Source organism: Festucalex cinctus, chromosome 15, assembly GCF_051991245.1.
Source record: "Festucalex cinctus isolate MCC-2025b chromosome 15, RoL_Fcin_1.0, whole genome shotgun sequence".
NCBI lineage: Eukaryota > Metazoa > Chordata > Actinopteri > Syngnathiformes > Syngnathidae > Festucalex > Festucalex cinctus.
The window spans coordinates 999,431-1,013,015 of record NC_135425.1 but is presented as its reverse complement, the minus strand read 5'-3'; the positions used below and the strand labels follow the sequence as shown (position 1 = coordinate 1,013,015).

Here is a 13,585-nt window from a genome sequence, read left to right as displayed (position 1 = left end):
TTGGTGAGTTTTCGTTCACGTTTAGCGTCTCAAAAATGCGATTGTTTGCGGAGAAGAATAATAATAAGAATAAGAATAATAAGAATAACTAGAGCTGCGAGCAGCTATAAAGGGCCCTCGCAACCCGGGCCACGTTGGGGTATTTGCACGTCGGGGTCCTGGCATGTTGGGGTACTGTCAAATAGGAAACCATCTAAATTGTAAACGTTTTTGCCCGGCTTTGTGTTTATAAAGTTTCATGGAAAGGCCAAAAATGATGCACAATTAACAAAATAAAATCAAAATGGATTGTCACATGGCTATATAGAATACTTTTTTAATATATTAGGCATGCCTGCCAATATTGACACATCTAGCTGAATCATATAATCGGAAAGACTTCACAAAAATGTCTAGAGGGCGCTATTGAGCAATTTATTACAAATTGCACAACAAATCTCTAAATAAAATATTCATGTTCCAGACAGGTCTGGTGTGTGTGCAAAGTTTTGTGAGTTTTCGCCCATATTTAGACTCTCAAAAAAGCATTTTTCTTCACAAACAATGCATGGCTACAGCAAAGGCGTGTGACAAAATTAAAAAATTCAATAACTTTTCATCTTAAATATCTTAAGATGAAACACGCCAAAGAATGAAGACGATCTGATAAGTTCTGTTGAAAATGTCCCTATAAAAGGCCCCAAAAAATGGCAGACTTCCTGTTTGATTCAGCATATGGCTTTAGAAACCTTTTTGTAAGTCTTAGGCTGATAGGTATCCCAATTTTTACAAATCTAGCTGAATCATAAAATACAAAACATTTGCAAAAGCTTCATAAAAATGTCTAGAGGGTGCTATTGAACCATTTATTGCAAATTGAATAAGAAATCTCTAAAATATTCATGCTTATGACAAGCCTTATGTGTGTGTAAAGTTTCATTAGTTTTTGCACGTTTAGACCAAAAAAAAGCAGCATTTTACTTGGCAAACAATGCATCGCCATGACAACGGCGTGCGACAAAATAAATAACTTTCGATAACTTTGCATCTTAAACATCTTAAGATGAAGCACACCAAGTTTGAAGACAGTCGGATAAATTTTGTAGGAGGAGTTCGTTAAAATATGACCCCTAAAAAAGGCCACAAAAAATGGCTTCAAATCCCAACGTAAATCAAAATGGCGGACTTCCTGTTTGGTTTAGCAGATGGTTCCAAGAGACTTTTTTGTACATCGTGGGCTCTTATGTATGCCTCTAAATTATCATAGCGCTAGGTGAAACGTACAACCGGGAATGCTTCGTTAAAGAGGAGTTTTTTACCTCAAAATGTGATGACCGGCCCCTACGGGACTTCCTGTTGGGTTTAGCACATGGCACCAAGAGACTTTTTTGTACATCGTGGGCTGTTAAATTTGTCTCCAAATTTTCGTAGCTCTAGCTGCTTCGTACAACTGGGAATGCTTCATTAAGAGGGAATTTTTTCCTTCGCAATCTGTGCATGCCACGGCAACAGCGTGCGACGAAATAAAAAGCTTTCAATAACTTTTCATCTTCAACATTTTAAGATGAATCACACCAAGTTTGGAGATGATCGGATAAACTCTGTAGGAGGAGTTCGTTAAAATATGACCCCTATGAAATGGCCCAAAAAATGGCAACACGTTCCAAAGTAAATCAAAATGGCGGACTTCCTGTTCGGTTTAGCATATGGTTCAAAAAGAGTTTTTTGTACCTTGAGGGCTGTTACATATGTCTTCAAATGTTGGTAACTCTAGGTGAAATGTACAGCAGGGAATGCTTCATTAAATAAGAATTTTGAAACACAAAATTTGATGCCTCGCCTCTGGCGGACTTCCTGTTAGGTTTAGCATATGGCACCAACAGGCTTTTTTGTAGATCATAGTCTGTTACATATGTGTACCAATTTTCGTGGCTCTCAATTAAACGTACCACCGGCAATGCTTAGTTAAGTAAGAATTTTGAAACTGTAAATTTGATGCCCCGCCACCGTCATATAGTATGTCAAAAACTTTAGATTTTTTACCATGATGTTGTCCCAGGTGTTGAGATGGTACAGCCCAAGTTTGAAGTCAATCGGGTTAACCGTGTAGGAGAAGCAGGCAAAAGTATGACCCCTGTAAATGTGCAAAAATGGGCCAAAATTGGACATTCAAATACTCATACCTCACTTCCTGTCTATTTTAGGGTACACATATCAAAGAGGTTTTTGTTCATCTGGATGTGCTACAGGTGCCACACAATTTTCGTAGCCATAGGACAATCGTAGCGGGACAGGGATCCGTTAAACCTATGTAGGTGGCGCTACAGAGCCATTTTTCTGTTATCATGTATGGCGACTTTAAAATATAAAATTTTTCGCCAGGCCCGATCTGCGTGTAAAGTTTGGTGAGTTTTCGTTCATGTTTAGTGCCTCAAAAATGTGGTTGTTTGCGGAAAAGAATAATAACAAAGAAAAAGAAGAAGAAGAAGAAGAAGAAGAATAAGAATTCCTTCAGGAACAATAGGGACCTCGCAGCGGTCGCTGCTCGGGCCCTAATAAGAAGAAGAATTCCTACAAAAACAATAGGGCCTCGCAGCGGCACCGCCGCTGCTCGGGCCCTAATAATAATAATAAGAAGAATTCCTACAAAAACAATAGGGCCTCGCAGCGGCACCACCGCCGCCGCTGCTCGGGCCCTAATAATAATAAGAATTCCTACAAAAACAATAGGACCTCGCAGCGGCACCGCCGCCGCCGCTGCTCGGGCCCTAACTAGAGCTGCGAGCAGCTATATAGGGCCCTCGCAACCCGGGCCACGTTGGGGTATTTGCATGTCCGGGTACTGGCATGTTGGGGTACTGTTTCATAGGAAACCGTCTAAATTGTAAATGTTTTTGACATGCTTTGTGTTTGCAAAGTTTCATGGAAAGCCAAAAATGATGCACAATTAAAATAAAATCAAAATGAATTGGCACATGGCTATAGAATAATTTTTGGAAGTATTAGGCTGATATGTATGCCTCCCAATATTCACACATCTAGCTGAACCATATAATCGGATATACTTCATAAAAATATCTAGACGCCGCTATTGAGCCATTTATTACAAATTGCACAACAAATTATAAAATATTCATGTTCGTGAGAGATCTGATCTGTGTGCAAAATTTTGTGAGTTTTGGCCCATTTTTAGACTCTCAAAAAAAAAATTCTTTGCAAACAATGCATCGCTACAGCAAAGGTGTGTGACAAAATAAAAAAATTCAATAACTTTTCAAATATCTGAAGAGGAAACATGCCAAAGAATGAAGACGATGTGATAAGTTTTGCAGAAAATATGACCCCTATAAAAGGCCCCAAAAAGTGGCTACAAATACCAAAGTAAATCAAAATGTCAGACTTCCTGTTTGGTTTAGCATATGGTTCCAAGAGACTTTTTTTGTACATCGTGGGCTTTTATGTATGCCTCCAAATTATAATAGCTCGAGGTGAAACGTACAACCGTGAATGCTTCGTTAAAGAGGAGTTGTTGTTTTTTTAGCACAAAATGGGGGACTTCCAGTTGGGTTTAATACATGGCACCAAGAGACTTTTTTGTACATCGTGGGCTGTTACATATGTCTACAAATTTTCGTAGCTCTAGCTGCTTCGTACAACTGGGAATTCTTCCTTAAGAAGAATTTTTTTCCTTTGCAAACAAGTGCATGCCACGGCAACAGCGTGCGACGAAATAAAAAGCTTTCAATAACTTTTCATCTTCAACATCTTAAGATGAATCACACCAAGTTTGAAGATGATGGGATAAACTCTGTAGGAGGAGTTCGTTAAAATAAGACCCCTATGAAATGGCCAAAAAAATGGCAACACGTTCCAAAGTAAATCAAAATGGTGGACTTTCTGTTAGGTTTAGCATATGGTTCAAAAAGAGTTTTTTGTACCTTGAGAGCTGTTACATATGTCTTCAAATTTTGGTAACTCTAGGTGAAACGTACAGCCGGGAATGCTTCTTTAAGTAAGAATTTTGAAACGCAAAATTTTATGCCCCGCCTCTGGCGGACTTCCTGTTGGGTTTAGCATATGGCACCAACAGACTTTTTTGTAGATCATAGTCTGTTACATATGTGTACCAATTTTCGTAGCTCTAGGTTAAACGTACAACCGGCAATACTACGTTTAGGAAGGGTTTTGAAACTCTAAATTTGATGCCTCACCCCCGTCATATAATAGGTCAAAATTTTTTGATTTTTTACCATGATGTTGTCCCAGGTGTTGAGATGGTACAGCCCAAGTTTGAAGTCGATCGAGTTAACCGTGTAGGAGAAGCGGGCAATAGTATGATCCATGTAAATGTGCAAAACTGGGCCAAAATTGGACATTCAGATGATCATACCTCACTTTCTGTCTATTTTAGGGTCCACACATCAAAGAGGTTTTTGTTCATCGGGATGTGCAACAGGTGCCACACAATTTTCATAGCCGTCGGACAATCGTAGCGGGACAGGGATCCGTTAAACCTATGTAGGTGGTGCTACAGAGCCACTTTTCTGTTATCATGTATGGCGACTTTAAAATATAAAATTTTTCGCCAGGCCTGATGTGCGTGTAAAGTTTGGTGAGTTTTCGTTCACGTTTAGTGTCTCAAAAATGCGATTGTTTGCGGAGAAGAAGAAGAATAATAATAAGAAGAATTCCTACAAAAACAATAGGGCCTCGCAGCGGCACCGCCGCCGGTGCCGCCGCTGCTCGGGCCCTAACTAGAGCTGCGAGCAGCTATAAAGGGCCCTCGCAGCCCGGGCCACGTTGGGGTACTTGCACGTTGGGGTACTTGCACATTGGGGTACTGGCACATTGGAAGCAGAATTTCTTTGAAAATGGCATGATAAACATGTGGATTTATTTTTTTTTTTGCCAGGTGTGATGAGTGTGTCAAGCTCAATGGGTTTTGGTGATTGTTAAGATCTGCAAAAATTAGCGTCTTTTTTTTATTTTTAGGCAATGAGTTGCCCTGATTGGTATTTTTCGTAAAAGTACATATACACATCATCGCTCGTACTCATTGCACAATGTTGCTTTTATTGTCCATAGAGGCGATTAAAAAAAAAAAAAAACTAAATAAAAAATACGTATGTTTGGATCGGTCTGATGCCAGTGAACATATTGAGTGGTGGAAAGTAAAAGAATATTCATAAATGACTTAGTTATCACACTTACAATGCGTTTACAATTTTTGCAAAAATACCGTAAGTGAAACATTTTTTTTTATGCCTCAACGACTAGGTGGCGCTGTATTTATAACTGAATTTTGTCAAAGAGATACCTTCAGGCCTTGACTATAAATATACATTTCAAGTATGGGATTTTTTGGAGCATGTACCTGGGAGTTATTAAGCATAGCCTTCATTCACGAAATTGCTTTTAATGTCCATAGAGGCTATCAAAAATACATAAAACTAAATAACAAAAATATGTATGTTTGGTTAGGTCTGATACCAGTGAACATTTTGAGTGGTGGAAAGTAAAAGAATATTCATAAATGACTTTGTGATCACACTGAGAATGAGTTTACAATTTTTGTAAAAATACCGTAAGTGGGGTATTTTTTTTTCATGCCTCAAGGGCTAGGTGGCGCTGCATATATAACTGAATGTTGTCATAGAGATAGCTTCAGGCCTTGACTATAAACATACATGTCAAGTTTTGGATTTTTTAGAGCATGTACCGGAGAGTTATTAAGCATATCATTTTTCATTGCGAAACACAAATTTTGATGCCCCGCCCTCATCATATAGTATTTAGAAAAGTCAAGATTTTTCTCCCTGTCGTTGGCTCAGGTCTTGACATCGACCAGGTCAAGTCTGAAGTCAGTCGGATGAAACGTGTAGGAGAAGTGGGCAAAAGTATGCCCCCTGTAAATGTGCTAAAATCGTAAAAAATGGGACATTCAAAAATTCGTAGCTCACTTCCTGTTCATTTTAGCATATGGGTCCAAGAGACTTTTTTGTAGGTCTTGGGCTCCCTCATACACCTAAAAATTTTCGTAGATCTTGCTTAAACGTACAACCGGGGCTGCTTCATTAAAATTTTCTAGGGGGCGCTATTGAGTCATTTTTGTAAAAATAGCACAATCCAGGATAAAATATCGCTCATTTTGCCAGGCCAGATGTGTGTGCCAAGTTTCATGTGTTTCTGTGCCGGTTTAAGCCCTCAAAATTGGTGTTGTTTTCTTGGCGAACAGCGCTTAGCCACGCCCACAGCGATTCGCGAAAAATCACAAACTTCCGTGTTGTGACATCATGAAGACCGAAACCCTCATCTGAGCAAATATGAGGTAGGTGCAGTTAATGTGGTTGGAAAAAAACATTGAAGAAAAATCGTAAGAAAAAAAATTGCCACTCGGTGGCGCTATCAGTAAGATGAAAGTTCGTAGATGTCTTAAAGGCCAAATGTGAAGTAAGGTTGGCCAACCATGTTTTTGAGTAATACCAATGGCTAAACCATTGTCAGCATATTTTCGTTGTTTTTTTTAACGCAACCCTTTCAGGTTCTTAGTTTAACCCATAGCAACGCCCTTGACAACGAAAATGCTTTTCTTCGACAATCTTCGGAAATTTTCGGAAATGACGTCACACCGGGAAGTTGCGAGAGAAGTCGGCCATTGAACTGCATTGTTTGCATTGCTACTCGGTAAGATGACTCGACGATGTGTGGCGATGTATTGTTCTCAAGCTAAAGAAAAGTTGTACGAGTGGCCAAAAGATAACAGGGCACGTAAATGGACAACTTTCGTTCGCGCGAAGCGAATGAATTTCACGCCATCGTCGAAGAGTGTTCTGTGTTACAAACACTTCGAAGATGCCTGCTTCCTCAACCAGTCTGCTTATGATAAAGGATTTGCAAAAAAGTAAGTGATTACAATTATGACTCCTTGACTCCTTGGCCAAAAAGAAGAGCATGTCTGTCCTGAAGGATTGGGTACAGAGTTTGAAGTGCCATTTGTACTGGTGTGCACTTTCCTCCCAGACACCAGAGGAAAAGAAGCAGAAGTGGCTGGCATGTGTGGACCATCTGCAGAACGTGCATGATAATTGTTTACATCCTCCAATTACTACACACAAGGCATGGCTATTACCAGGTATTTATTTATTTTTTATTCTTAGAGTTGTTGCTAGTTTAACCTGAAAAATAGAAATATTGTCATACCTTGTATCTGTAGAACAACCAAACATCTGTAACACGCCAACTAACATTTATAACTAATTAAGGAAATGAAATTCATTTGAAGGTACCGAAGTCAATGTCGCAGTGGTGGAACACCTGACAAAGACCATGTTTGTCAACGATGTCATGAAGATGTCTCACCTCGGACAGACCAGTGGTGTGGAAGCTTTTCACAGTGTGGTGAATCACTTTGCCCCAAAGATGTACAACTTTTCGTACAAAGGAATGAAAAGCAGGTGCGTTTAAGAAAACTTTGATATGTATGAAATGGAGACTATAGTGATGAGGGGGGAAAATAACGTAATGAAGCACTTGCTTTGAGGCTCCTCTAGATGGTGCTCATGGCTTAAACATAACAGCTAGTGCAATGGAAATTTATTAAATTTCCACTGCATCTGTTCAACCAAAAATGCCATCTCAAAGAATCGAGAAAAAAAAATAAAAATAAAAAATAAATAAATATAAATATAAATATATATATATATATATATATATATATATATATATATATATAATGTGCTTCTTCAAGTGTGATCTGTCCATGACTAGTAGAACATAAGGATGAAATGTAGAACTTTGAGATATAAAGCTATTTCATCACAATGTGACAATTTGTTAATAAGGCAATTTTTGTTCAATTCCAGAATCATTCTCGCTGCTATGCATTATAATGAAAATGCTGGGAGACCACAGAACGTGACGAAGGAAGGAATACACTCCTACTGCATCGTTTATCCCAAATATAAGAGTGGTGGCTATTCTCTGAGAAAGATATTGGTGGATGCAACTTATGGTAAGTTATGAAACAAAAACAATTCCAGGCAGATGCATTACTTAGTGTAAGTATGTATGTCGCCCAAATATTTATCATCCCAATTTTTTTTTTCTTTTTTTGCAGACTATGTGAATGACTGCCTTTCAGAGGTGATGAAACTGATTGACATTCCAAATAAGTACAGAACCGGTGATGTGGTCGTCGACCCACAATTTCTTACAGCAGCAGTGAACAGACCGGAAAAATCAAATGTTATTGCTGAGCACCATACGAGATTCCTCAGAAAATAAAGAATCACATCCCTTGTATTAAGTTGTCCTCATTTGTTTATTTTTATTATGATGTAACTAGTCCAAATCACAGTTCTGGAACATTTCTCTGTGAAACACGAAACCCTTTGAATAAAGCTGACTCCTCTTCTCCTGGTGGTGGAAAATGTGCCCTGATACAAGACACTGCACATGCTGGAAGGACAACACGGTTGTCCAGACCAAGAAACTTCCAGCACCAGCGCACAAATTGTCTGTAGGCAATATGTCTATACTTGGCATCCTGTGGCCCATCAAATGCCTTGCCTCTGTACTGTTGCTTGTAGGTCATCCATGCTACCTGTAATCCATATGGGTCCAGGCACACAGCATTGAATCCAGGATGATCAGTGATGCAGTCCAGTACCTGATTGAAGTGTTCCTCTCCTTGTAGACGTACAGTCACTACTTTTTGAATTTCATGGCAGCAAACACATTCTACAGCTGTAGGCATTTGCTGGCAATTACCACAAGTACACCTGAAATAAAAAAATAAAAAATAAATAGTAAAATACTGAGCGATGACACCATGAACAGAAATGTTATTGAACAAGTGTATTGCTATACCAATCAGTCAATAATTCTGTTTATGAAAACATTTGTTTCAAAATATACAAGTACGTGGACTGAATCATGTACAAAAGTAAGAAATAGTCATTGATAAATCTCTCAAGTACAAGTAAAAAAAAAACATTGCTGAAAAGAATACTCAAGTACTGAGTAACTGCTTGAACATAAAGTCCGATTTATTTATTTAAAAAAAAAAAACGTCAGACAAAAATATAAAATTATGTCCAAATGCTGGCATCTTCAAATAAAAAAAAAAAAATACCACTGCCTACATATATCTTACCAATCTTGTAATCTCGACGAGTCTTGTCTCCATTCCATGTCAGGTCGTCTGGGCGCACTATCAGCATCCTGATTAGCATCTGGCTCGTACATGTAAGGTCCAACGTATAAAATACCAACCTCCTCCTCTTCCTCCAACTCTTCAAAAACTTGGTTCTCCTCATTTTCGCTCAAACTATCGCTGATATCGCTGTCTGAATCGACGTTTGAGTGGCTTTCTATAGCGTCTGCATGGAGCGCTGCCATCGCTGTTCCCGGTGTGACGTATCACTTCCGGGTTTGTCGCCCGACAAGCTAAAACTTCGGAAAAGCGATTATTTCGTCAAATATATAACATATAAATTATTTTTTCATACTTTATTTGTTGGACAGTGTTTCAATGCTTCTATTGTGACCCTATATGGTATTTCATGAAATTACATCACATTTGGTCTTTAAGGGCTGGACTCTCATCAAATGTGTGAAATTTTGAGAAGATAGGATCTTCTGGGTCAAGTTAAAGCAGCTTTTATTGCCACGAAAAATTACCAGACTTTGCGGCACCGTAGCGGCCACGCCCTTTGGCGAAAAGTTACAATATTCGGTGTGGGGCATGATCAACATCTTAAGGCTTGTCTGACCAATTTTCAACTGGATCCCTTCAAAGAGCTTGGCACAGTAGCTAAAAACGTAAAGTATGACATTTATTGTCACCACTAGGTGGCGCTATATATATAACAGAATTGTATCATATAGATGTTTTCAGGCCGTGACTATTAAGTTGCATGAGAAGTTTGAGATTTTTTTGGAGCTTGTTCATGGGAGTTATTCAGCATTTTGTCTTTCTGGACAAATTAAATTTTAAAGGCAATATTTGATGCCCCGCCCCCGTCATATAGTATTCCAAAAAGTTAAGATATTTTGCCCAGTTGTTGTCTTGGGCCTTGAGATGATACATGGCAAGTTTGAAGTCAACTGGCTGAAAAATATTTGCAAAGGGGGAAAAAGTATGACCACAGTGAATGTGCCAAAATGGGCCAAAATTGGACATTCAAAAATTCATAGCTCACTTCCTGTACATTTTAGGAAATGGCTTCCACTGACTTTTTTGTGCGTCTCGGGGTGCTACACGTGCCTGGCAATTTTCGTAGCTCTAGGTCAAACGGGCCGGGATTGGTTTTTATTTTTCTACGCTAGGGGGCGCTATAGAGTCGCATTGTTATGGCAACTACATAATATCAAATTTTTCGCCGGGCCCGAAGAGACTGCAAAGTTTGGTGAGTTTTCGTAAATGTTTAGGCCCTCAAAAATGCGATCGTTTACGGAGAAGAAGAAGAAGAAGAAGAAGAAGAAGAAGAAGAAGAAGAAGAAGAAGAAGAAGAAGAAGAATTCTTACAAAAACAAGAGGGACCTCGCAGCGGTCGCTGCTCGGGCCCTAACTAGAGCTGCGAGCAGCTATAAAGGGCCCTCGCAGCACGGGCCACGTTGGGGTCCTTGCACGTTGGGGTACTTGCACTTTAGGGTACTGGCACGTTGGGGTACTTGCACGTTAGGGTACTGGCACGTTGGGGTACTGGCATATTGGAAGCAAAATTTCTTTGAAAATGGCATAATAAACGTTTTCATGTAGAATATTTTTTTTGCCAGTGTGTGTCAAGCTCAACGGGTTTTGGTGATTGTTAAGACCTGCAAAAATCAGCGTCCTTTTTTATTTTTAGGCAATGAGTTGCCCTGATTGGTATTTTTTGTAAAAGTGTATATATACATCATCGCTCGTTGTACTCATTGCACAATGTTACTTTTATTGTCCAAAGGGGCAATCAAAAATGAATAAAACAAAATGGAAACGTACATACGTTTGGATCAGTGTGAAGCCAGTGAACAATTTGAGGGTTGGAAACTAAAAGAATATTCATAAATGACTTAGTTATCACACTTAGAATGAGTTTACATTTTTTGTACAAAATACCGTATGTGTGTGTGTTTTTTTTTTTATATATTATGCCTCAAGGGCTAGGTGGCGCTGTATTTATAACTGAATGTTGTCATAGAGATACCTTCAGGCCTTGATTATAAGCATACATGTCAAGTGTGGGATTTTTTTTGGAGCATGTACCGTGGAGTTATTATGCATATCCTTCATTCACGATATTGCTTTTAATGTCCACAGAGGCTAGCAAAAATAAAAAAATAAATATATATGTTTGGATAAGTCCTTTTTTTTTTTTTTTTTTAAGAGCTCAGAATTGTTCATTCGGTAGTCTTACCGATTCAACGTCTTATCATCATTGCTCTTTTTTTCTTTTTTTTTTTTTGTGTGCGTGCGTTTGCGTGTGTGCGTTTGCGTGCGTGCGTGCGCGTGCGTGCGTGCGTGTGCGTGCAAATACGTATAAATTTATACTCATTAATTCACCTAAAGCCTTATAAATATCCCATTACCCTTCGCCTTAACCAGGTACTTCAGAATCTTGCCATAAAACTAAATAAAAAATACATATGTTTGGATAAGTCTGATGCCAGTGAACATTTTGAGTGGTGGAAACTAAAAGAATATTCATAAATGACTTAGTTATCACACTTAGAATGAGTTTACATTTTTTGTACAAAATACCGTATGTGGGGTATTTTTTTTTAAAGCCTCAAGGGCTAGGTGGCGCTGCATATATAACTGAATGTTGTCATAGAGATAGCTTCAGGCCTTGACGATAAACATACATGTCAAGTTTGGGATTTTTTGGAGCATGTACCGGGGAGTTATTAAGCATATCCTTTTTCAGTGCGAAACACAAATTTTGATGCCCCGCCTTCATCATATAGTATTTCGAAAAGTCATTTTTCCCCCTTTCGTTGGCTCAGGTCTTGACATGGTCCAGGTCAAGTCTTAACTCAGTCAGATGAAACGTGTAGGAGAAGTGGGCAAAAGTCTGCCCCCTGTGAATGTGCAAAAATCGTCAAAAATGGGACATTCAAAAATTCGTAGCTCACTTCCTGTTCATTTTAGCATATGGGTCCAAGAGACTTTTTTGTAGGTCTTGGGCTCCCTCATACAGCTAAAAATTTTCGTAGATCTTGCTTAAACGTACAACCGGGGCTGCTTCATTAAAAATTCCTAGGGGGCGCTATTGAGTCATTTTTGTAAAAATAGCACAATCAACAATAAAATATTGTTCATTTTACCAGGCCAGATGTGTGTGCCAAGTTTCATGAGTTTCTGCGCATGTTTAGACCCTCAAAACTGGCGTTGTTTTCTTGGCGAACAGTGCTAAGCCACGCCCACAGCGATTCGCGAAAACTCACAAACTTCGTGTTGTGACATCATGAAGGCCGAATCCCTCATCTGAGCAAATATGAGGTAGGCCCAGTTAACGTGTTTGGAGAAAAACGTAGAAGAAAATTCGTAAGAAAAAAAATTACCACTAGGTGGCGCTATCAGTAAGATGAAATATAAGTTCATAGATGTCTTTAGGGCTGGACTCTCATCAAATGTGTGAAATTTTGAGAAGATAGGATCATCTCAGTCAAGTTAATGCAGCTTTTATTGTCACGAAAAATCTTCAGACTTTGCGGCACCGTAGCGGCCACGCCCTTTGGCGAAAAGTTACAATATTCGGTGTGGGGCATGATCAACATCTTAAGGCTTTTCTGACCAATTTTCAACTGGATCCCTTCAACGAGTTCAGCGCAGTAGCTAAAAACGTAAAGTATGACATTTATTGTCACCACTAGGTGGCGCTATATGTATAACTGAATTTTATCATATAGATGTTTTCAGGCCGTGACTATTACGTTGCCTGAGAAGTTTGAGATTTTTTGGAGCCTGAACATGGGAGTTATTAAGCATTTGCTCTTTCTGGACAAATGAAATTTTAAAGGCAATATTTGATGCCCCGCCCCCATCATATAGTATTTCGAAAAGTCAAGGTTTTTTGCCCAGTTGTTCTCTCACGTCTTGAGATGATAAATGCCAAGTTTGAAGTTAATTGGATGAAAAATGTTTGCAGAGGGGGAAAAAGCATGACAACAGTGAATGTGCCAAAATAGGCCAAAATTGGACATTAAAAAATTCATAGCTCATTTCCTGTACATTTTATCTACATGGTCCCAATAGACTTTTTTTGTGCATCTCGGGGTGCTACACGTGCCTGCCAATTTTCGTTGCTCTAGCTCAAACGTGCCGGGCTTGGTTTTTATTTTTCTACGCTAGGGGGCGCTATAGAGTCGCGTTGTTATGACGACTTCATAATATCAAATTTTTCGCCGGGCCTGAGGAGTGTGCAAAGTTCGGTGAGTTTTCGTGAATGTTTAGGTACCCAAAATCGGGATCGTTTGTTGGTACTGGCACATTGGAAGCAGAATTTCTTTGAAAATGGCATGATAAACATGTGGATTTTTATTTTTTTTTTGCCAGGTGTGATGAGTGTGTCAAGCTCAATGGGTTTTGGTGATTTTTAAGATCTGCAAAAATTAGCGTCTT

General features: G+C 39.1%; 1 protein-coding gene and 1 long non-coding RNA gene across 4 annotated transcripts in view; one reads left to right on the top strand and one right to left on the bottom strand.

Moving 5' to 3' along the window:
• The window catches only part of mapkap1 (MAPK associated protein 1), a 313,550-nt gene that overhangs the window by 71,733 nt on the left and 228,232 nt on the right, over positions 1-13,585 (bottom strand). The window lies entirely within an intron of this gene.
• On the top strand, positions 7,894-8,280 carry LOC144002392 (uncharacterized). Its single transcript, XR_013278726.1, has 2 exons — positions 7,894-7,990; positions 8,096-8,280. It is a non-coding gene; the product is annotated as an uncharacterized LOC144002392 (long non-coding RNA).